At 44.9% G+C, this 24,930-nt stretch overlaps 1 long non-coding RNA gene across 1 annotated transcript in view; it reads right to left on the minus strand.

Moving 5' to 3' along the window:
* Positions 1-2,620: 2,620 nt before the first annotated feature.
* LOC143765289 (uncharacterized) overlaps positions 2,621-24,930 on the minus strand; it is a 135,209-nt gene continuing 112,899 nt past the window's right edge. The window contains exon 4 of the long non-coding RNA XR_013213357.1: positions 2,621-3,312. This is a non-coding gene — a long non-coding RNA (uncharacterized LOC143765289). The remainder of the gene's footprint in view (positions 3,313-24,930) is intronic.

A 24,930-nucleotide genomic window follows, 5' to 3' on the forward strand; every position in this document is an offset into this window, starting at 1 on the left:
GGTTGCTTTTTTGCCATTGGCAGAGTTCGCCCTCAATAATCGGGCCAGCTCTTCCACCTTGGTGTCCCCGTTTTTCTGTAATTCGGGGTTTCACCCTCGATTTTCCTCCGGTCAGGTGGAATCCTCGGATTGTCCTGGAGTGGATGCGGTGGTGGAGAGATTGCATCACATCTGGGGGCAGGTTATGGACAATTTGAAGTTGTCCCAGGAGAAGACTCAGCGTTTTGCCAACCGTCATCGTCGTGTTGGTTCTCGGCTTTGTGTTGGAGATTTGGTGTGGTTGTCTTCTCGTTTTGTCCCTATGAGGGTCTCTTCTCCTAAGTTTAAACCTCGGTTCATCGGCCCTTATAGAATATTGGAGATTCTTAATCCTGTTTCTTTCCGTTTGGACCTCCCTGCGTCCTTTTCCATTCATAACGTTTTTCATCGGTCGTTATTGCGCAGGTATGAGGTACCTGTTGTACCTTCAGTTGAGCCTCCTGCTCCGGTGTTGGTTGAGGGTGAGTTGGAGTACGTTGTGGAGAAAATTTTGGACTCTCGTGTTTCCAGACGGAGACTCCAGTATCTGGTCAACTGGAAGGGTTACGGCCAGGAGGATAATTCTTGGGTCAATGCATCTGATGTTCATGCTTCTGATCTTGTTCGTGCCTTCCATAGGGCTCATCCTGGTCGCCCTGGTGGATCTGGTGAGGGTTCGGTGCCCCCTCCTTGAGGGGGGGGTACTGTTGTGAATTTGGATTCTGGGCTCCCCCGGTGGCCGCTTGTGGAATTGGACTTGTCATCCTCTTTCCTGTTTCACCTGGTTCCATCAGTAGTGGGTGTCGCTATTTAAGCTCATTTCTCTGGTGGTTTCTTGCCGGTCAACAATGTTATCTGATGCCTCTCAGTGCTTGTTCCTGCTTCTAGACAACTACTAGATAAGTTGGACTTTAGTCCATGTTTTGTTTTGCCTATTTGTTCCAGTTCACAGCTGAAGTTTTGTTACTGTGTCTGGAAAGCTCTCGTTGATCAGGGATTGCTACTCTGGCGTTATGAGTTAATGCCAGAGTTTAAGGTAATCTCTGGATGGTGTTTTGTTAGTGTTTTTCTGCTGACCATGAAAGTATACTATCTGTCTTCTGCTATCTAGTAAGCGGACCTCAAATTTGCTAAGACTATTTTCCTGCTGCGTTTGTTGTTTCATCTGAACTCACCGTCATTATATGTGGGGGGCTACTGTCTTCTTTGGAATATTTCTCTAGAGGTGAGCCAGGTCTTATATTTCCCTCTGCTAGCTATTTAGGTCTTAGGCCAGAGCTGGGCATCTAGCGATAAATAGGAAATGCTACCTGGCTATTTCTAGTTGCGCGGCAGGCTTAGTTCATGGTCAGTATAGTTCCATCTTCCGAGAGCTTGTCCCTCTATAGGCTTGCTATGATCTCTGTCTGCAGAGATCATGACAGGCCCCCACATATATTGGCGGTGATTTTTAGACGAAATGACAAACGTAGCATGAAAATAGGTTTGGCAAAATCGAGGTCCGCTTTCTAGATAGCAGGAAGACAGAAAGGACACTTTCATGGTCAGCAGAAAACCCTATCAAAACACCATCCAGAAATTCCTTTAAGACTCTAGCATTAACTCATAACACCAGAGTGGCAATTTCCGATCACAAGAGCTTTCCAGACACAGTAACGAAACAGCAGCTGTGAACAGGAACAAAATGCAAAAACACACAAGGACAAAAGTCCAACTTAGCTGGGAGTTGTCTAGTAGCAGGAACAAGCACAGAAGGCTTCTGATTACATTGTTGACCGGCAAGAAACTGACAGAGGAGCAAGGTTATATAGCGACTCCCACATCCTGATAGGAGCAGGTGAACAGAGGGGATGATGCACACAAGTTCAATTCCACAAGTGGCCACCGGGGGAGCCCAGAATCCAATTTCACAACAATCTGCCATACCACTGTATGCAAGACAAAAAAGGATTGGAAGCAGAAAAGATGTAATTATACTCCCAAAATGCCATGACAAGGTTGGCCAAAGAAGGTGAAAATTTCGCACCCATGGCCACACCTGTTTTCTGTAAATAATAACAAGAATCAAATGTGAAAAAATTATGTGTCATAAGGAAAAAGGTGACCTGTAAAATGTACTGTTTCAAATCCAAAGAATAATTGCTGAAATTGTCCAGATGAAACTGGAGAGCTTGCATAGCTAAATGGTGTGGAATGCATGAATATAATGAAACTACATCGCAGCAAAGCCAGGTAAATTTTACCGACCATTTTTTGTTAGAAAAAACCCCCAGAATTTCCCTTGAATCCTTGATGTAGCCAGGAATTCTGCTCACAAGAGGCTGCAACAAGGAATTGACCCATTCACAGAGATGCTCATTAGCTGAGCCGATACCAGATACGATTGGTCTTAAGGGGGGGACAACATTGTCTTTGTGCACTTTTGGTAGTCCATGTATAATAGGACATACAGGGTCTTGTACAATTAAATAATCAGATTGTTTTTTGGTTAGAACCCCTAAGCTGACACCTTCTTCAATTATTTTAATTGCCTTATTTTTAAAATCCACAGAAGGATTCCCTTTCAATTCAATGTAAGTAGATGAATCAGACAATAGTTCCATTATTTTAAGATGATAATCAGCTACATTGATAGATCTCAGAAGGCAGCACGTGTGTTTTCTCAAGATGGGGTAGATCCCAAAATCGTACCTGATTTACAGGATAATGTGAATAGTTTGGAGAAACTCCTATCACAGGAAACCAAAGTGTGGTGGGATCAAACCACCATGAATAATTATTTGGCTAAGGATATGGTCCCTCGTGGATTACGCATTAAGAAGATACCTACCACCATTTTCTCGTCCGAGTTTCAGGAGGAGTGGAATAATATTCTGAGCAATTGCTCTCTAAATTTAATGAAACTTATTGTCAAATATGAAGATACCAAATTAAATGAAATACAGAAACAAATGGAGGATGTAAATTCATCATTGGTACAATATAAGAATTTATCTCAGTTTGATTCCCTTATAAAGAAAATGCATGAAAACATCTCCGTATTAGAGGATGATATTATGGAAAGAAAGAAGAGAAAATTTACCAGAGACATGAATGACTATGCTACCAATAAAGTTTATGAATGGGGGCAGTGGGAGAACATAAATAGAACTCCTAAATCTATTTTGAAATGAAATCAGTCTCACTACAGACAAATGGCAGTAAAAACGCATGTGAATTTTACCTCCTCCAATCCTGATTCTTCGGATAATAACCGCAGCATGTCTGATGTATCTGTCAATGACGCAGGAGCTGCTGGGAGAAAAAAGTTTTTTCGACATTCAAAAAACGCCAAAGGCGTGGGGGCAGAAAACACCGTGGAAAATCAAGGTGTTACAACACGCAACAGGAGACGTCTATTCAAGTGAACAACAATGACAATGTCCTGAATTTATCATCTAAAGTTCTAACTAAAGATCAACTTGCGGTTTTATCTTTGGGTTTAAATTTTGTCCCCAGCCAAAAATTTGATTTATTTTCCACTCTTTTGGATATTAACAAATTCATTCGAAATTTAACAGTTAAAAAACATTTTTTGAATAACGTGAATAACTCAGATGATGTTGAACAACAACAGGAGACTTCTATTCACATCAATGAGTTTCAAGGAATGGATTTTACTGATCAGGTTTCTTTAGTTGTTTTACAATCTTTAAATAACGAAAATCAATCTAATATAGTGACAACTGATCAATCTTACAATTTTGTAACTAAAAACCCTAATTTCTATCCCATCCAATCCAGATCTGAGTGTATGGATAGATTTCAGGAGGTAATGGAGCGGGAACTGAGGAATCTGGACAAAAATTTAACCCTTAATGGATCTGAGTTTAATAATAACTTCTCACGTAAGCAATGGCATGCTTTACATCAGTTACAGGATATGAAGGACATAGTAGTCAAAATGTCTGACAAGGGGGGGTTGGTGGTGGTTCTCAATGTAGCTGATTATCATCTTAAAATAATGGAACTATTGTCTGATTCATCTACTTACATTGAATTGAAAGGGAATCCTTCTGTGGATTTTAAAAATAAGGCAATTAAAATAATTGAAGAAGGTGTCAGCTTAGGGGTTCTAACCAAAAAACAATCTGATTATTTAATTGTACAAGACCCTGTATGTCCTATTATACATGGACTACCAAAAGTGCACAAAGACAATGTTGTCCCCCCCTTAAGACCAATCGTATCTGGTATCGGCTCAGCTAATGAGCATCTCTGTGAATGGGTCGATTCCTTGTTGCAGCCTCTTGTGAGCAGAATTCCTGGCTACATCAAGGATTCAAGGGAAATTCTGGGGGTTTTTTCTAACAAAAAATGGTCGGTAAAATTTACCTGGCTTTGCTGCGATGTAGTTTCATTATATTCATGCATTCCACACCATTTAGCTATGCAAGCTCTCCAGTTTCATCTGGACAATTTCAGCAATTATTCTTTGGATTTGAAACAGTACATTTTACAGGTCACCTTTTTCCTTATGACACATAATTTTTTCACATTTGATTCTTGTTATTATTTACAGAAAACAGGTGTGGCCATGGGTGCGAAATTTTCACCTTCTTTGTCCAACCTTGTCATGGCATTTTGGGAGTATAATTACATCTTTTCTGCTTCCAATCCTTTTTTGTCTTGCATACAGTGGTATGGCAGATACATCGACGATCTACTTATTATTTGGTCTGCCGATGTATCTGCCATACCAGACTTCATTAATTATTTGGACTCAAATGGTTATAATTTACGTTTTACTTATAAATTTAATCAAAAAGAAATTGATTTTTTGGATCTAAATCTGATTGGTGTTGCTGACCAAGTAATTGAAACGAAAACCCATCATAAATCACTCAGCAGTAATTCCATTTTACATGCGAATAGTGGACACCCCATGCATACTATTCAATCCATACCACTTGGTGAATTTGTTAGGGTTAAACGAAATTGCAGCAATAATATAGTTTTAAAAAACGAGATTGATTTGGCGTCTAACAAATTGAAACGTCGTAGTTATCCCCATTGGATGTTAAATAGAGCACGCAAAATTGTTGATCATAAAGATCGCAACAATCTGATCACACCGATTACCACAAGGGAGCCTGGTTTAGGGTCAACAGATAGAACTAACAATAAAAAACCTTTTATCTGTTTTCAATTTAGCCCCCAATTTAGTAAAATTAAAAATCTTATCAATAAATTCCTGCCCATCCTTTATGAGGATCCGAGTTTGGCCAGGATTCTTGATACAGGGATTAATGTAATATCCAGACGGGCTGCCACTATAGGCAATAGAATTTCACCAAGCATGTTCCGTCCAGATAAAAGCATAAATAAAACATGGCTGAACTTTAATGGGTTTTATAAATGTGGCAGTAATAGGTGCAAAATGTGTGCTCATACGTCAGTTAGTAAGTCATTCATGAATTCAGATAAATCAAAAGATTTTATTATCAAGCAATATATCAACTGTAATACTACTTATGTAGTATATAAAATTGACTGTACCATTTGTCAATTGTCATATGTTGGTTGTACTTCACGCAAGCTGAAAATACGGATTAATGAACATTTATATGACATTGAAAATGCGGGTGATTCGTCCCGATCAGTTTCAGCTGCATCTAAACATTTCATTACTCAACATGCATGCAGCACTAAATATTTTTTGGCATATGGTATTGAACGTGTGAATAAACCTCAGCAGGGTGGGAATTTCAAACGTTGTCTTCTCACACGTGAAGCCTTCTGGATTTATTATTTGAATACCCGGTTTCCATCCGGTCTCAATAAACGCAACGAGTTAATGTACCATTATTAACATCATATTTATGAGCTGTTTATTTATTTTTTCTTTTGTTTTTTGTTTCATATTTATACATATTTATATTTGATATATTTTGTAAAGAAATGTTGTTTTTAGAAAGATTATGTATTGCACCAGGAGGACCTTAAGTCACATGTTCTTGCATTCTATGCTTATTGGTCGGTGGTAGCTTTATAATGTCAGTATGTCTGTGTCCATGTAGCTCTGACAAAGATCTGTAATAGATCGAAACGCGTAGCTCATTTCCTGTTTTATCATGGAGAGCATTGCAGCCTATATGTTTTTTAACATGTACCAATAAAGGATCAAATTTTATTCAAACATTCTTGGAGCTGGAATCAACCCCTTTGTTTTTTACTGCTACTAATGCAGATTTGCCAATCTTAATCTCCCACTTTTATTTTTTTTTCTGGGAGAATTGTGAAGAAATCAGGCCCACTGTTATACAGTAGGTTTTCTGTGGCAGAAAAACAAAGACAGATGCCACACACAGGACTGGCACTAATGCAGATTTGCCAATCTTAATCTCCCACTTTTATTTTTTTTTCTGGGAGAATTGTGAATAAATCTGGGCCACTGCATTAGAGTATATTTTCTGTGGCAAAAAGTGGCTTGAAGAGATATAACAAAAAAAACAAAAAAAAAAAGGGACTGTGCTACAATTATTATCTCCCTACAGTTATATCAGAAAAGTATGTCTGGCAGCAATAAAAAGGACTGCTGCACACAAAAGTCAAAAGTGTGGACAAACAAACAAGATAGCTGTGCAGAAAAGAAGGAGCAACAGGATTTGTACTTTGAAAAAAGCAGTTGGTTTGCACAGCGGCATACACACAGCAACGCAGCTATCAGGGAGCCTCATAACCTACAGAGCTGATGCACAGAAATCGAGCCTCCACTGTCCCAAAAAGAAAAGGTGGTGTTTATCAGTGGAAATCGCTACAGCACAAGCGGTTTTGGGGTCAATTTACCCTGCCTAATGCTATCCCTGCTTTTGACGAAGGGGCAGCAACCTCTCCCTACGCTCAGATCAGCAGCAGTAACATGGCGGTCGGCGCGAACGCCCCTTTATAGCCCCTGTGACGCCGCAGAAAGCAAGCCAATCACTGCCATGCCCTTCTCTAAGATGGTGGGGACCAGGACCTATGTCATCACGCTGCCCACACTCTGCGTGCACCTTCATTGGCTGAGAAATGGCGCTTTAAGCATCATAGGAAACGCAACTTTGGCGCGAAGATCGTGTACCGCATGGCCGATGCCACGCTGGGATCGGGTCAGGTTTCATGAAACCCGACTTTGCCAAAAGTCGGCGACTTATGAAAATGACCGATCCGTTTCGCTCAACCCTAAATATGAGTTTTATTATGAATTCAATTTTTCAGTTTGTTTATTGGCCAGACCTCTGTCTCTGTGCATCCTATGACTATCTTTCTTAGTACCATGGTCCTTTTTCATGATCTTAGTCCTCCAATTATATTATAACATACTCATCAGATATTTGGGCATTATGCATATAGGTATAGGTTCCTTTCACCCGCATTTGCTCTTCATTTAAGCCTCTTATAAGAACTTCCATTTTAGGTTGTATTATTTGTATGTACATTATATAGTTTTGCAATATTTCTTTCTTTAAATCCCCTTTTTTTCTGTCCTTTTCTGCAACAGTACACCAGCGAAGGTCCGAGATAAACTGTGCGCTTCGGTCAATTCACGCATGCGCACTCACTAGCTGTCCACATCAAGCCGTGTTTGGGTTCTATCGGCTTTTTCCGGAGGGCACATGGGCACAATGTTCAGCGCTCTTTTCCTGATACCGGAAGCACTCATTTATCCACGGGCACCGGAAGCATAAAAAGCCAGCACCACGCGTCCCTACTATTAGGACTCACAATTGCCGCTCTACGCAGCTCCTGCTCCCAAACCCTGCACCACGGAGGCACACACGGTAATCGTTCCTCTTATGTGATTTCGGCAGGTAACCCATCCGGATTACTGAAGTTCAAGCTGACCTAACAGTATTCCTCTGTTTTTTTCTTTCTTGATATGGGGATGTATAATATTGTTTTCTATACCTACAGCGCTGTTTAACTATTTTCCTTTGAGGAATTACTCCAAGTAAAGTATAAATCCACTTTTTATTCTCAAATGCCGGGTGATGGGTATTATACCGTATATTTATTATATCTATTATCAATAGTCACGTGTGGAGAAGGTTTTTTCCACTGTTGTTTGTTTTTTTCCATAGGTGACACTAGAGGTGCTTCTCTGTATAGGATTCTACATAGGGTTACACCCATTATATGCGATTTATATATAGCACTATATGTCAGAAAAATACGACGGGTTTTTGTTATCTAACATAAAGGATCATCCTATGATATCTTTGGGAACCTTCCCTTTTTTTGCTTTTTCTTAGTTTTTATATATGTTTCAGCAACAGACGTTTCTTGATAAAGGCTGGTTAGCCGAAACGTTGAATCTCATGTCTGTAAAGAGGATTATATGCTTGTGAAAAAAAAAATTCTGTTTGGAAAACATTATTTTGGACAATAGGAGTCCTATCATTGGAAATTCTTGTTGAAAAACAAAAAACATTACCCGTATCATTTCTGAGTGCCGGAGTTTTTTCTATTTATCTTGGACTATTTTTCTCCTGAGCACCTTTATTATAGCAGTGAGCACCCCTTAACCTATAGTCAACTATATAGTCCGCCATACAGTATTATGGGCAACCACTAGTGATGAGCGAGTGTGCTTGTTACTCGGGTTTTCCCGAGCATGCTCGGATGATCTCCGAGTATATGGGCGTGCTTGGAGATTTAGTATGTATCGCCTCAGCTGCATGATTTGTGGCTGCTAGACAACCTGAACACATGCAGTGATTGCCTGTTTGTTTGGAAATCCCCACATGTATTCAGGCTGTCTAGGAGCCACGATTCATGCAACTGAGGCGACACAAACTAAATCTCCAAGCACGCCCATATACTCAGTGATCAACTGATCATGCTCGGGAAAATCCGAGCAACGAGTATACTCGGTCATCACTAGCAACCACATAGTCTGTCATACAGTATTATGTGTACCAAATAGTCCACCATACAGTATTATAGGCACCACATAGTCCACCATACAGTATTATAGGCACCACATAGTCCGCCATACAGTATTGTGGGCAATCACATAGTCCGCCATACATTATTATAGGCACCACATAGTCTGCCATACAGTATTATGGGCAACCAAATAGTCCTCCATACAGTATTATGGGCAACACAGTCTGCCATACAGTATTATGGGCACCTCATAGTCCGCCATACAGTATTATGGGCACCTCATAGTCCGCCATACAGTATTATGGGCACCTCATGGTCCGCCATACAGTATTATGGGCACCTCATGGTCCGCCATACAGTATTATGGGCACCTCATAGTCCGCCATACAGTATTATGGGCACCTCATAGTCCGCCATACAATATTATGGGCACCTCATAGTTTGCCATACTGTATTATGGGCACCGCATAGTCCGCCATACTGTATTATGGGCACCTCATAGTCCACCATTCAGTATTATGGGCACCTCATAGTCCACCATACAGTATTATGGGCACCTCATAGTCCACCATACAGTTATTATGGGCACCTTATAGTCCGCCATACAATATTATGGGCACCTCATAGTTCACCATACTGTATTATGCGCACCACATAGTCCGCCATACTGTATTATGGGCACCTCATATTCCACCATACAGTATTATGGGCACCTTATAGTCCACCATACAATATTATGGGCACCTCATAGTCCGCCATACAGTATTATGGGCACCTCATAGTCCGCCATACAGTATTATGGGCACCTCATAGTCCGCCATACAATATTATGGGCACCTCATAGTCGACCATACAGTATTATGGGCACCTCATAGTCCACCATACAGTATTATGGGCACCTCATAGTCCACCATACAGTATTATGGGCCCCATATAATGCTCCTCCATACCGTATTATGGCCCCCCTGCTCCTCTATGCAGCATATTATGGGCCCCCTGCTCCTCCATGCAGCACATTATGGGGTCCATGTCCATGTAATGCTGCATACATAAAGAAAAAAAAATCAAGTACTCACCTTTCCTGTTCCCACCGTAGGTCTGGTACACTCAGCATCTCTCCCGACTTTGCAACGCTCAATACAGAGAGGCTGAGCGTGCAGTGATGACATCATTGCACCTCTGCCCTGAGATGTCACAGAGTCAGAGGGCATGGAGTCCGTGAGCTAGGGAAGCCGGATGCTATAATACTCATAAGCCCCAGTTCTCATACTCTTCTCTCCTCGTTCCAGCAGCTGCAGTGTCTTCAGCTCTGCACTGTGACACTGAGTAAATGGTGCCAGCAAAACAAGATGTCTGCTTTTTATATGGCCTGTGATATGTGACTTCGGCTACCTTGTGTCATGACGTTGTGGATGGTTTCTGTTCTGCCCATTAATGTGCAGCAAGTTAATTCACAATGTAGTACCAGTTGTCACCATTAGAGGTCATTAGGTACACATTTATCCTGTTCTCTATCCAGGAGCTTATCGCTTTAAGTCTGTGTTCTGACTAGAACTGCCCCCTGGTTTCCCGGGCAAAAGTAGCCATTTTCCCCCCGACCTTGAGTCTTACACACGTGTTCCTGGCTCTCTCTTCCTGCCGATCATTGCTCTTGATAAGCGGATTCCGGTGAGGCACAAATGTACTTACATGTGTGTGTTATGTTAGGACAGTTATGCAGCCACTGTGTAGCAGAGTGTGTTATGGCACATGTTGTGCTTTGTTTCATATTGCTGCTCTGTACTCAGATAGATGTTTGCCTGTATAAAGTAATACAATGCTGACAGCCTGAACTTATAGCTGATAACTCTGTATCTGCCATCTGCTGTGTTAGCTCTGTAATCTTTGTTATTCAAGTTATTGCATCCTGTAACATGCTGTAATGTATTCAACACCTGTCTTTTGCCATCACAGGGCACTTCACAACAATATCAACAACTAATCCCACATAATTACATGTGGGAAGAAGAAGAGATCCCAATACTGATTAAAACCAATGTTTATTAATACAGTAACTAGGTAAAAATCAACATCATAAAAAAGCAAAAATTACCATAGGGGACACCACCATACAAGGGTGTATAAATATATATACTCAATGATATAAATATATATACTAAATAGTAATTTTACTGCATACAATAAAAACCACACAACAATAAGATCCCAATCTAATTTCACAATAATATGCACACATGAGCAATCTGTCAGGACTCTGAACATTTTTTACCTTTTGTGCATCACTGCCCTTTTCCAACATGGCGTCTTTGGTCTCATGTGCACTTGCCTTCCTGCTATAAAACTCCACCCCAGCCTTCAGTCTGTGCTAGATTATTCTGCCTTGCATCCAGCTCCTGACCTCTGATTACACCCTGGCTATACACCTGATCCTGTGTGGCGATCCTGCTACTCTGCTCTGAGTTCCTGCTGCATACACTAGTCTCCAGTAATCCTCCTTCATCTGCTGCTCCTGTTTATTTGATCTGCATTTGCTGGACATGTAAGCTGCTGCTGCTGCAATAACCTGAGACTATTAACCAGGCCTCCCTGGTTGAGCTAAGATATGATTTGAACTGCCTTATAAGCATATCTATCTGTGTCTGGACTAAGTCAAGGAGTTATTCGTGTCAAGTATCCTCAAGTATAACTGTACTTCATAGACTTTCTGCTTGATTGCTTGTTTCTCTGAAGTTTCCTATAGACTGCTAAGCTGCGTTTATTATTTGCACCAAGTGTTGTGGACTTGAGTTTCTCTCTGCACCTGTTTGAATCACCGTGTGACAATATAGACTTTACCACTTATAAAACTGTGTCCTGTAGTTGTCTTGTTCCATGCAAAGAGTCTCCTGAGTTATTCCCTATAATTATTACACAATCCTTATATCACATAATTCATTGGTGTGGCTGGAATACCGTGCCCAAACAAAGAATCACTTTATCTTCCTATACTGAAATTATAGTAAACAGCAACCCTGGAAGAAGCAGGAGAAACAAAACGCGCATCGGGGTGAGGGGACACCGATTGTACAAGGTAATATATACTGTTTCACTGCATGGTACAATGTTCAGTATCCACACTGGTCCATTATAAAGGGTTACTTTGGAGCACACATGCCGCTATTAGCATTTCTGCCCTCCGCAATGCCACTGTGCTCTTTACTATAATTACTAGAGTTGAGCGACTTTTACTTTTGTCGGATCGAGTAGGCTTTTGTCAAAAGTCGGGTCGGGTGAAATCGGCCGATTATTGCGTAAAGTCGGGGGCCAACTGAAACACGAAACCCAATTAAGTCAATGGGGAATCAAAGTCGGCAGTGAGTGGAGGACAGGAAAACACCTACAGTGTCCATTTTAATGCCAAAAACATCAATTCTTATTACTGAAGATTATACAAAAAAACCCTGTTTGGGAAAGAAGAACAGACAAATCGCGGCGCCCTAAGTGCGTAAACACAATATTATAGTCTTTAAAGGGTGCACAATTTTATGCACTCACCTGATAAAAGACTGAAATGGCTTTAAATTATGTATCCTCAGAATTCCCTCTCAGATACTTTTCAATATACAGGGCTTGCAGCTTGCCTCGGGTGGATCCAAGTGAAAGAGCCAGAGTAAGGCTCACACAGGATGAGTAATTCAAGAAAAGCACATCCAGCCCATGAATGGCAGCGCTTCCCAGGACTCACATTCAAAGATGATATTTCATATTTTTTTATTTCATAACTTAAAATAGAAGAGATACAACGCGTTTCGGATACAGTATATATCTTTCTTCAGGTATCATAAAAACACAGTACAAATCCTACTAGTATAAAATTCAATTACACTTATATATAGTATCAAACCTTTTATCCCAGCCTCAGAAACTTGATTTGGGGTGTGGACCAAGTTCAGGAAAACACCCACTAATTGATACAGCCTTGTTAACATTAATGCAAGAAAGAGAGGAATATTTGTCTTAGTCCTGTTTAGATGCCCAGTAATCAAAGGGGAATGACGTGTGAGGGAGAACATCGATAAGGGAGGAAAAATAGTTCGCACCATACTGGACAAATGTTGTCTCCTGTCACTTTGAATCGATGCAGCAGTACCTGTCGTGTCAGTGGTCATTGAAAAATCACTCCACAACCTGGTCATAAAACCCCTCTGTCCAACGCCACTTCGGATTTGTGCGCCTCTAACACCTCTGCCATGTTGCCCACTACACGTCGTGTGAGAACCATCACCGCCGCTGCGTGCTGGGAATGCCTGAACAAAACGGTCTACAAGAGTTGCTTGTTTGGTAGCCAATATTTGCTCAAGGTTCTCATGTGGCATGATATTTTGTAATTTTCCTTTATATCGTGGATCCAGGAAGCAGGCCAACCAGTAATCGTCATCGATCATCATTTTGATAATGCGGGGGTCCCTTTTTACGATACGCAAGGCATACTCAGCCATGTGGGCCAATGTTCCAGGTGTCAATTCACTGCTTGTGCTGGCTTGAGGGGCACTTTCTTGCAAATCAACATCACTTGTGTCCCGCAAAAACCCTGTACCTGACCTTGCAACGCCACCAGTTTCTATTGCCCCCTGAGAAGCATCCTCCTCCCATAAATATTCATCCCCATCCTCCTCCTCCTCTTCGTCCGCCACCTCGTCCAGGAGAGTTCCCTGAGCAGACTGACTGTCATCAAGGCTTCCCTCCTCCTCGGGTGCAGATGCCTGCTCCTTAATGTGCGTCAAACTTTGCATCAGCGGACGCATTAGTGGGATGCTCATGCTTATGATGGCGTCATCTGCACTTACCAACCGTGTGCATTCCTCAAAACACTGAAGGCAGGGGTGGGATTCAGCCGGTACGACCCGGTACGGGGCAGCCGTTTACTAAAATTTCTATCTGCCAGCGTTCCGGTAATTGAAAAATGGTTACCACGCCCCCGGACCGCCTCTGGTAAGTTGCTGTGTGGTCGCTGGGGAGCTGTCACACAGACAGCTCTTTCCAGCGACCAAGCGACTTCGGCATCGCTGAAACTGTCTTCAGCGATGCCGAAGTCCCCATGTAAAAAAAAAAAAAACACTACATACGCACCTTCTGTCGTCCTTCATGTCCCTCGGCGCTTGCCGTACTGACTGTCTCAGCGCCGTCCGGCCGTAACAGCGGTGCCCAGCGATGAACCGCTGTTACTGCAGGTTCACCGCTGGGCTCTGCTTTACGGCCGGACGGCGCTGAGACAGTCAGTACGGCAAGCTCCAGGGGACGTGACGGACAACAGACGGTGAGTATGTAGTGTTTTTTTTTTTACTTTTAGGAGGGGGCAGAACGCTGGACACAGGGGGGGCAGAACGCTGGACACAGGAGGGGGCAGAACGCTGGACACAGGAGGGGGCAGAACGCTGGACACAGGAGGGGGCAGAACGCTGGACACAGGGGGGGCAGAACGCTGGACACAGGAGGGGGGCAGAACGCTGAACACAGGAGGGGGCAGAACGCTGGACACAGGGGGGGCAGAACGCTGGACACAGGAGGGGGCAGAACGCTGGACACAGGAGGGGGCAGAACGCTGGACACAGGAGGGGGCAGAGCGCTGGACACAGGAGGGGGCAGAACGCTGGACACAGGAGGGGGCAGAGCGCTGGACACAGGAGGGGGCAGAACGCTGGACACAGGAGGGGGCAGAGCGCTGGACACAGGAGGGGGCAGAACGCTGGACACAGGAGGGGGCAGAACGCTGGACACAGGAGGGGGCAGAGCGCTGGACACAGGAGGGGGCAGAAAGCTGGACACGGGGGCAGAAAGCTGGACACGGGGGCAGAAAGCTGGACACGGGGGCAGAAAGGTGGACACGGGGGCAGAAAGGTGAAACGGCATGATTGGAGACACGGGGCAGGATGACAGACATGGCGGCATGACTGGAGACACTGGGGCATGACTGGAGACACTGGGGCAGGAATGGAAACAGATGGGGCAGAATTGAGACACAGGGGGCATGATTGCAGAAATGGGGGCCTGATTGGAGACGGGGCAGAATGGTGATACGGGCATGATTGGAGACACTGGAGGCAGGATTGGAGACAGATGGGGCAGGATCATGGGGCAGGATGGATACGATGGAGACAGATGGGGCAGGATGGGGAGATCATATGGTGCAGAAAGGATACTCATGAGGGCAGGATGGGAGAACATATGGCTGACGCCAGGAATGAGACACACGGGGGCCAGGATGGGGAATATTATTACCATAGGGACTAATTAAGGGATATTATTACTGCAGTGATGTATTTATTTTTTGAGTATACTGTTTTAAATGAGGGGGCGGTCCTGTTACTGTGTAGAGTGACACTATGTCGCCTCTTTTTCTTTATGCGGTGTAATGTAGAAGTTCGGAAAAATTAAGTAATGTGTTCTACAAGCGGAGCGCGAGATAACTGTGTTATTTCCTGCAGAGACGAGTCCTGGCTGGAAGACATGATGGCGGTCTGTGCTGGATGAAAGATGAAGGACTTAACCTAGAGACGTCACTGGTAAGTCAGTGTTACCTATACACTGACACTATACACTGTATACTATATACAGAGCTCCTGTGTATAATCTCACTAGTGATCACTGTATTACCTCTACACAGACACTGCATACTAAGTACAGATCTCCTGTGTATAATGGCACTTATGGTGATAGTGTGGTGCTTTTTTTTTATTACTGATCAGAATTGTAGTATTCAGTCACTATGTGGTGGTAATATGTGGTCTGGACATGGTGTTGCGGTATTTGTCCCTTGTATGTGATATTATTCGATCACTGTGGTGGTAATATGTCATCTGGTCATGGTGTAGCGGTATTTGTTCTTTATATGTGATATTATTCGATCACTGTGGTGGTAATATGTCATCTGGTCATGGTGTAGCGGTATTTGTTCTTTGTATGTGATATTATTCGATCACTGTGGTGGTAATATGTCATCTGGTCATGGTGTAGCGGTATTTGTTCTTTTTATGTGATATTATTGGTCATTTTAAAAATTGAAAAATAAATAAAAATATACCTAAATTGTATTGCATATTTTAACAAATATTTAATAGGTTACAGCAGAGTAGGGCCTCACCAAAAGAGTCTACCGTGTTATGGTGGCGGCTTACAAAATCTTTTGGCCAAAACAAAAGCTGCCGGCTAGATGTGTGATCTGGTGATGGGAACGGTTAGGGTATGTGTCCACGTTAAGTAAACGCTGCGTGTTTGACGCTGCGTGGGGCCACAGCGTCAAACACGCAGCGTCCAGATGTTCCAGCATAGTGAAGGGGATTTTATGAAATCCCGTCTCCACTATGCGTGGTAACACGCACCCGGCGGCCCTGCGACTCCGGACATACGGCGCTTCTTTTAAGATCGCAGCATGTCCGTGTTCCTTGCGGCAGTCTTTGAATGACTTTAATACCGTATGTCACAACGTATTCTTGTCATTAAGGGAGACAAACTGCTTCCAAAAATATGAATCGTGCCACTGGGCGTGGCTTATTAGTATGGGCGGGGTTATTGAAAATGGGCGTGGCCAAAATTCCGGCCGCCGCGACTTAGAGGACCTGTTGTTAAAAATTTGAATCCCACCCCTGACTGAAGGACTTGACAGAAGTCTTCTAGCTTCGACCACTGCACATCAGACAACTCCATATCTGCCATCCGAGTGCCTGCCGGTGTATGTGTATCCTCCCACAAATTAATTACAGCATGCCTCTGTTCGCACAGCCTCTGTACCATGTGCAGTATGGAGTTCCACCTTGTTGCAACGTCGATTATTAGGTGGTGATGTGGAAGATTCAGCGATCGCTGATGGTTCAGCATACGGCTGGAGTGTACGGGCGACCGGCGGATGTGCGAGCAAAGTCTTCGCACCTTCAGGTGCAGGGCTGGTAACCCCGGATAATTTTTCAGGAAGTACTGCACCATCAAGTTCAAGGTGTGAGCCAGTCAAGGTATGTGTTTCAGTTCTGAAAGGGCTATGGCAGCCATAAAATTCCTTCCGTTATCACTGACTACCTTGCCTGCCTCAAGATGTACACTGCCCAGCCATGACTGAGTTTGTTGCTGCAAGTACTTGGCCAGTACTTCCCCTGTGTGTCTGTTGTCGCCCAAACACTTCATTTGTAACACAGCCTGCTTACGCTTACCACTAGCTGTTCGATAATGGGACACCTCGTGTGCAACACTGGCAACTGCGGATGGAGTGGTCGTGTGACTGCGCTCTTTGGATGAGCTTTCGCTTCTGGAGGAGGAGGAGGGGTGGCGAACGCCTACAGCCAACTGTCTCCTAGACCGTGGGCTAGGCAGAACTGTTCCACTATGGCTGTCCCCTGTGGAACCTGCATCCACCACATTAACCCAGTTCGCCGTGATGGACATGTAACGTCCCTGGATATGCCTACTTTGTCCATACATCTGTTGTGAGGTTCACCTTTCCACTAACTGATTGCCTCAGTGCATGGACAGTGCGGTCTTTGACATGCTAGTGGAGGGCTGGGATGGCTTTTCTCGCAAAGAAGTGCCGACTGTGTAGGTCATAGCGTGATACTGCATAGGCCATCAGGTCTTTGAAAGCTTCGCTTTCAACCAACCGGTAGGGCATCATCTCTAACGAGATTAGTCTAGAAATGTGGGCGTTCAAACCCTGTGTACGCGGATGAGAGGATGAGTACTTTCTTTTCCTAATGAGAGTCTCTTGTAGGGTGAGCTGGACTGGAGAGCTGCATATGGTGGAACTAGCGGGGGTGGTGGTGGACATGGCGGATTGAGAGAGGGTTGGTGATGGTATTCTTGATGTTGGCCTACATACAGTGTTTCCTACCAATAACCTTGTGATTCCCTGACTGCTTTGGCCTTGTGACGATACCTCCACATTTGCTGCTGGTGGTGTCCTAACCGGTGGGCTTACAGTGAGGGAAGCAATGTAGTGTTGCTGACTACCTTCATTCTGAGCAGGTGCACCAACGGTACAGGACGTTTGGTAGTTAGTCCAGGCTTGCAAGTGCATGCTGGTTAAATGTCTAGGCATGCACGTTGTATTTAAATTTTTAAGATTCTTCCCTCTGCTTGGAGCATTTCTTCCAGATAACTTTCCACTGATTATTCGGATCTTGGTTAAAAAATTGCCACACTGCAGTCTTCCTACTATGGAATACCTTTTCAGGCATTGCACGCTGTGCTACTTTCACCGGATGGCCACGCTGTCCTAAAACTGTTTTTGTTTTTGACAAATGTTTTTGGCCTGATACGGGCCTGCCAGATGACAGCTGTTGCGATGTAGATGGCTGCTGTGGATCATCCTCCTCCGCTTCTGAGCTACTGGCAGCGGCACCCTCTTCCCCCAATGGCTGCCAATCTGGGTCAACAACTGGGTCATCTATCACCTCCTCTTCAATGTCATGTGCACCTTCCTCTGTGTCACTGTGTAAGGTGCTATAGCGTTCGCGATGGGGCACCATAGTCTCATCAGGGTCAGATTCTGGCTCAGTACACTGCGAGGGCAATGTAGTGATCTGAGTCAATGGAACAGCATAATATTCTAGCTGTGGCTGTGCATCAGTGCACTCCATGTCCGATTCATCTTGTAATGGGCAGCTAAAAATTTCCCTTTCTAACCCAGGCACGGTATGTGTAAAGAGCTCCATGGAGTAAGGCTGCTTTCACACTAACATCGGTACGGGGCCGTCGCGCTGCGTCGGCCCGACGTACCGACGCATACTGTGAAAAAAATGCCCGACGTGGGCAGCGGAAGCAGTCTTATGACGCTTCCGCTGCCCCATTGCAAGGTCCAGGGAGGAGGGGGCGCATGCGTGGTCGAAAATAGCGGTCTCGACGCACAAAAAAAGTTACATGTAATGTTTTTTTGTGGCGGCGGTGCGCCAAAACACGACGCAACCGTCGCATGACGGTTGCGACGTGTGGCAGTAAGTCGCAATGAGTTGGTAATGTTAGTCTATGGGAAAAAAGCGCATCCTGCAGACAACTTTGCAGGATGCATTTTTTCTCCTAAACGACGCATTCCGATGTGCAGCCAGAAACGCTAGTGTGAAAGTAGCCTAACCTGTAGTGTCGCCTGACGCATCCTTCACTTTTGGTTTGGGTGAAGGACACAAGGAAACGTCTTGTTCCTGACCGGGAGCATCCACTGACGACTCGCTGCTTTTATATTTAAACTTTCTGAAGAGGAGGCGAAAGAGCTAGAGGCTCAGTCAGCAAGGAAAGCCAAAACTTTTCCTGCTGCTCCGGCTTTAAAAGCTGTTTTCCTTCTCCCAGATAAGGGAGCCTTCGAGATCTTGTGTAGCCAGACGATGACGCTGGCTCAACACCTCCAGCCTTAGGTGCTATTGTGCTTTTGCCACTACCACCAGATGCACCACCACCACCATCATCAGTACCTGCTGGCAACCACCGCCCATGGGCTCTTCCACCAGACTTCCTCATTTTTTGGAAAATCTAACCAAAATAACAACCGTTATATGGTACTGTAAAACAAGGTAGAAGGTGTATATAAACTTGTTGATAATTTAAATCTTTTTTTTTGGGGGGGAGACTGAACCAAAACTCAGGCCCAGTGTATATAACAACGCAATCTAAGTGGCAGAAAGTGGCTGGCTGACATACGACAAACTAACAGGACTGAAGTATATTTACTTTGTGAGACTTTGAATCTCACTTTTTTTTTGGGGAGACTGAACCAAAACTCAGTCCCAGTGTATAAAACAACACAATATAAGTGTCAGAAAGTGGCTGGAAGATATATGAAAAAATACAATGACTGTAGTACAATTTCAATCTCCCTACAATGATCTCAAGACAAGTATGGCAGCAATAAAAAGGACTGCTGCACACAAAAGTGTGGACAAATACACAAGATAACTGCAGAAAGGAGCAACAGGATTTTTGCTTTTAAAAAAGCAGTTGGTTTGCACAGCAGTGTGCAAACAGCAATGCAGCTATCAGTGAGCCTTATAAGGCAGCCTAATAAGCTACAGAGCTGATGCACAAAAATATAGCCTCCACTGTCACTGCAAACAAAAGGTGGTGTTGGACAGTGGAATTCGCTACAGCACAAGCAGTTTGGGGGTTAATCTTCCCTCCCTAACTATATCCCTTCTTCTGATGAAGCTGCAGCAACCTCTCCCTATGCTAAGATCGGCAGAAGTAAGATGGCGGTCGGCGTGCACGCCCCTTTATAGCCCCTGTGATGCCACAGAAAGCAAGCCAATCACTGTCATGCAATTCTCTAAGATGGTGGGGACCGAGACCTATGTCATCTTGCTGCCCACACTCTGCGTCCTCCTTCATTGGCTGAAAAATGGCGCTGAAAGCATCATATGAAACGCGACTTTTGCGCGCAGATCACCGACCTCATGGCCGATCCCACACTAGGATCGGGTCGAGTTTCATGAAACCCGACTTTGCCGAAAGTCGTTGACTTTTGAATTTGTCCTATCCGTTTCGCTCAACCCTAGTCTGCAGTCCACACAAATCACGGGGTCTTTGTTCTTCACTCGCTTCAACTTCACTCTCCATTTTCGGCCAGTTTATAAAAATGAGGCGGATGTTTTCTCCAGGCCCCTCCAGGCCTCCGACCAGGAGAAGGAGCTTAAACACATCATCGAGCCCTCCAAAATAATCACAGTCACTCCGCTGGATTTATCTTGCTTTCCCTGTGGTAAGACTTACTTGCCTGATCCTGACAGGAAACGGGTTCTTCTCTGGGGTCATTCACCTGAGGTGGGGGCCATGCTGAACAGAAGAAGACAACTCTCCTTATCTCTCGACACTATTGGTGTCACAACTCATTGTTGGAGTAATGACAACTCTGGTTCTTCTTTAATTTAAACATGGTTTTTACTTTTGGCCAGCAAGTGTTAATGTCAGTTTCCTTGCTGGCAGATGCTGTGCTCCTGGTCAGCTGATGGTGGTGACCACTCCCACTATCCTTTAAATAGTCACATGATGCATTAGCTTAATGTTGGTGATGGAGTTATTCTATTAAGACCAGCCCAGGAGTTTGCAGCTCTCTGGTGTCAGCACTGTATCTGCTACTTCTGTGGAGTTCAGGATCCTATTTTCATATCCTCTGCTGTGTGGAGCTTGGCAGCGGAGCCTGAAGCTAATTTACTTGTTTTCTTGCCTTGTCTGTCTCGTACTTGTCACTATCCCCTGTGTATGTACCATCTGCAGTGGTGAGGCTAGCATCCTTGCTGACCAGTGCACTAGCCAGGGTATTGTGAGGTGACTGCTAGGGGCCAGGCACGTGATGGCAGTGGGGGAAGGACCCACATAGAGCATTAGGGGAGCTAAGGAATAGGCACAGGTTCTGGTTAGGGGGTGTCCCATCCCCCGCATCCTACAGTTATGGCCTTCCACTCCCTTCTTCCATCCCGTTGTGTGTTATGCCATCTTCCGGACTTTCCCAGCCTGCACGTGACATTATCACCAACCATATCCTTCCAGTGAACCTATGGTGCAAGTGGAGGCTTTTGCTTGCCTGATCCAAACCCTCACAGATAAAGTAACGGAGTTGCGGACTCAGGTGGTGCAGCAGCTTCAGCAGGTGTCTGGGTTCTTAGTCTCGGCTCATGTCCAGGCTCAACCGAAACCCAAAATATCTCTCCCCTGACACTTTCTCTGGAGGTAGAGATAAATTTATTGTATTCAAAGAAGCCTGAAAATAATATTTCAGGCTTTTCCCTCATTCTTTAGGAAGCGAGGAACGGCGTGTGGGGATTATAGTCTCCCTTCTCAAGGGTGATCCCCCTGTTGTTCTCTCTAGGAAGGAGGACATACTGGTGCAGATGGACGAACCTATGCAGGTGGGAGGAGTCTCTTCTCAAACTGGGTTGCCTGCAGTTCGCCGTGGGACAGGGGCATGTTTCTACTGGGCTTACGGATCATTACATTAACCCCTTCCCGACCTGTGACACAGTGTATGCGTCATGAAAGTCGGTGCATATGCTGTGTCACAGAATGATCGCATCCCTGCAGATCAGGTGAAAGAGTTAACTCCAATTTCACCCGATCTGCAGGGACAGGGGGAGTGGTACTTCAGCCCAGGGGGGTATCTTCACCCCCCGTGGCTACGATCGCTCTGATTGGCTGTTGAAAGTGAAACAGCCAATGAGGGCGATTTGGTGAAATATTACAATCCAGCTATGGCCGATGCTGCAATATCATCGGCCATGGTTGGAAACCCTGATCTGCCCCCCCACCACCACTAATCTCCTCCCCAGTCCTCTGTCCTGTGCTCCGCCTGTCTGCTCCCCCGTCTTCCTGTCTGCTCCCCCCATGCTCCGATCCCACCCCTGTGCTCCGATGCCCCCCGTGCTCCAATCCCCCATGCTCCGATCTCCCCCCTCATACTTACCGAGCCTCTCGGTGTCCATACGTCGGCTCCATGGGCACCACCATCTTCCAAAATGGCGGGCGCATGCGCAGTGCGCCCGCCGAATTGGCCGGCAGATTCGTTCCAGGTACATTTTGATCACTGTGATAAAATCTATCACAGTGACCAAATTAAAAAAATTGTAAATGAACCCCCCCTTTATCACCCGCATAAGTAGGGACAATAATAAAATAAACTAGATGGGTATTTCCTGAAGGAACTACAGATAGTGCTTTGGAATGGTGCCCGGGTTGCCCCAGCAAGACTTTCACACTTGGGTGCCCCTCAGGCGCTGGTTTGGTAGTTGTAGCCACTCTGGGTCCGATTTGGCGGGCGGCGCCACTCTGGGTCCGATTTGGCGGGCGGCGCCACTCCGGGTCCGATTTGGCGGGCGGCACCACTCCGGGTCCGATTTGGTGGGCGGTGCCACACCGGGTCCGATTTGGCGGGCGGCGCCACTCCGGGTCCGATTTGGCGGGCGGCGCCACTCCGGGTCCGATTTGGCGGGCGGCGCCACTCTGGGTCCGATTTGGCGGGCGGCGCCACTCTGGGTCCGATTTGGCGGGCGGCGCCACTCTGGGTCTGATTTGGCGGGCGGCCTAGTGCTTTGGAATTGTGCTGTGCTATCACTTTAAGAGCTGATATTATCTGGCAAAACTGTGCTGGTGTGGTCATGTACAGTTCGCAGGCGTTGGCATAGTAACTGGGCCTGACTGCACATATCAATGAGCTAATCAGCCAGGTGGCAGGTACATTTCAAATTGCCTCAGAAACCCGGCCATTATAACCTATGGGAAAATTTCCCTATTGAAATGTATTACAATGACGGGAAAAAAAATTTTCAAACGCAAATTGCGCGAAATCTACAAATCCGATCGACAGGAAAAATACTTAGCACACCTCTTGGGGATGCTGACTTCGAAATGACACCTCACTGGAGTCTGTGAGTGAAGCGGTTCGGGCCGCATTACGTGCGAACTGAATAATAATAATAAGAAGTTATCCACGATGGAATAACAGTATAGTGCTTTGTTCCAAAGCACTATAATAAAATATATTTACATTTATTTTTCCACTAGGGTTAGGGTTAGAACTAGGGTTAGGGTTAGAATTAGGGTTAGGGTTAGGGCTAGGGTTAAGGTTAGGGTTAGGGCTAGGGTTGGATTGGCCACTGCGGATTCGTAGCAGTTTTCCATCAGGGTTACAGTACCATGTAAACCTATGGAAAACCAAATCCGCTGTGCCCATGGTGCGGAAAATACAGCGCGGCAACGCTGCATTGTATTTTCCGCAGCATGTCAATTCCTTGTGCGGATTCCGCAGCATTTTACACCTGTTCCTCAATAGGAATCCGCAGGTGAAATCCGCACAAAAAACACTGGAAATCCACCTTAAATCCGCAGGTAAAATGCAATGCATTTTACCTGCGGATTTTTCAAAAATGGTGCGGAAAAATCTCACACAAATCCGCAACGTGGGCACATAGCCTTAGGGTTAGGGTTGGAATTAGAGTTAGGGTTGGAATTAGAGCTAGGGTTGGAAATAGGGTTAAGATTAGGCTTGTGGTTAGGGTTAGGGGTGTGTTGGGGTGAGGGTTGTGGTAAGGGTTGGGATTAGAGTTAGGGTTGGGATTAGGGTTAGGGTTGGGATTAGGTTTAGGGGTGTGTCGGGGTTAGGGTTGTGGTTAGGGGTGTGTTGGGGTTAGGGTTGTGATTAGGGTTATGGCTAGAGTTGGGATTAGGGTTAGGGGTGTTTTGGGGTTAGTGTTGGAGTTAGAAGTGAGGGGTTTCCACTGTTTAGGCACATCAGGGGTCTCCAAACGCAACATGGCGCCACCATTGATTCCAGCCAATCTTGGGTTCAAAAAGTCAAATGGTGCTCCCTCCCTTCCGAGCCCCGACATGTGCCCATTCAGTGGTTTACCCCCACATATGGGGTATCAGCGTACTCAGGACAAACCGGGCACCAAAAATTGGGGTCCACTTCTGTTACCCTTGTGAAAATAAAAAATTGCTTACTAAAACATAATTTTTGAGGAAAGAAAAATTATTTTTTATTTTCACGGCTCTGCATTGTAAACTTCTGTGAAGCACTTGGGGGTTCAAAGTGCTCACCACATATCTAGATAAGTTCCTTGGGGGGTATAGTTACCAAAATGGTGTCACTTGTGGGGGTTTTTACTGTTTAGGCACATCAGATCATGTGCAAACGCAACGTGACGCCTGAAGACCATTCCATCAAAGTTTGCATTTCAAAACGTCACTACTTCCCTTCTGAGCCCCAACGTGTGCCCAAACAGTGGTTTACCTCCACATATGGGGTACTAGAATACTCAGAACAAACTGGGCAGCAATTATTGGGGTCCAATTTCTCCTGTTACCCTTGTGAAAAAAAAAATTGCTTGCTAAAACATAATTTTTGAGGAAAGAAAAATGATTTTTTATTTTCACGGATGCGTTGTAAGCTTCTGTGAAGCACTTGGGGGTTCAAAGTGCTCACCACATGTCTAGATAAGTTCCTTGGGGGTCTAATTTCCAAAATGGGGTCACTTGTGGGGGTTTCTACTGTTTAGGCACATC

This window comes from Ranitomeya variabilis, chromosome 1 (genome assembly GCF_051348905.1).
Source record: "Ranitomeya variabilis isolate aRanVar5 chromosome 1, aRanVar5.hap1, whole genome shotgun sequence".
NCBI lineage: Eukaryota > Metazoa > Chordata > Amphibia > Anura > Dendrobatidae > Ranitomeya > Ranitomeya variabilis.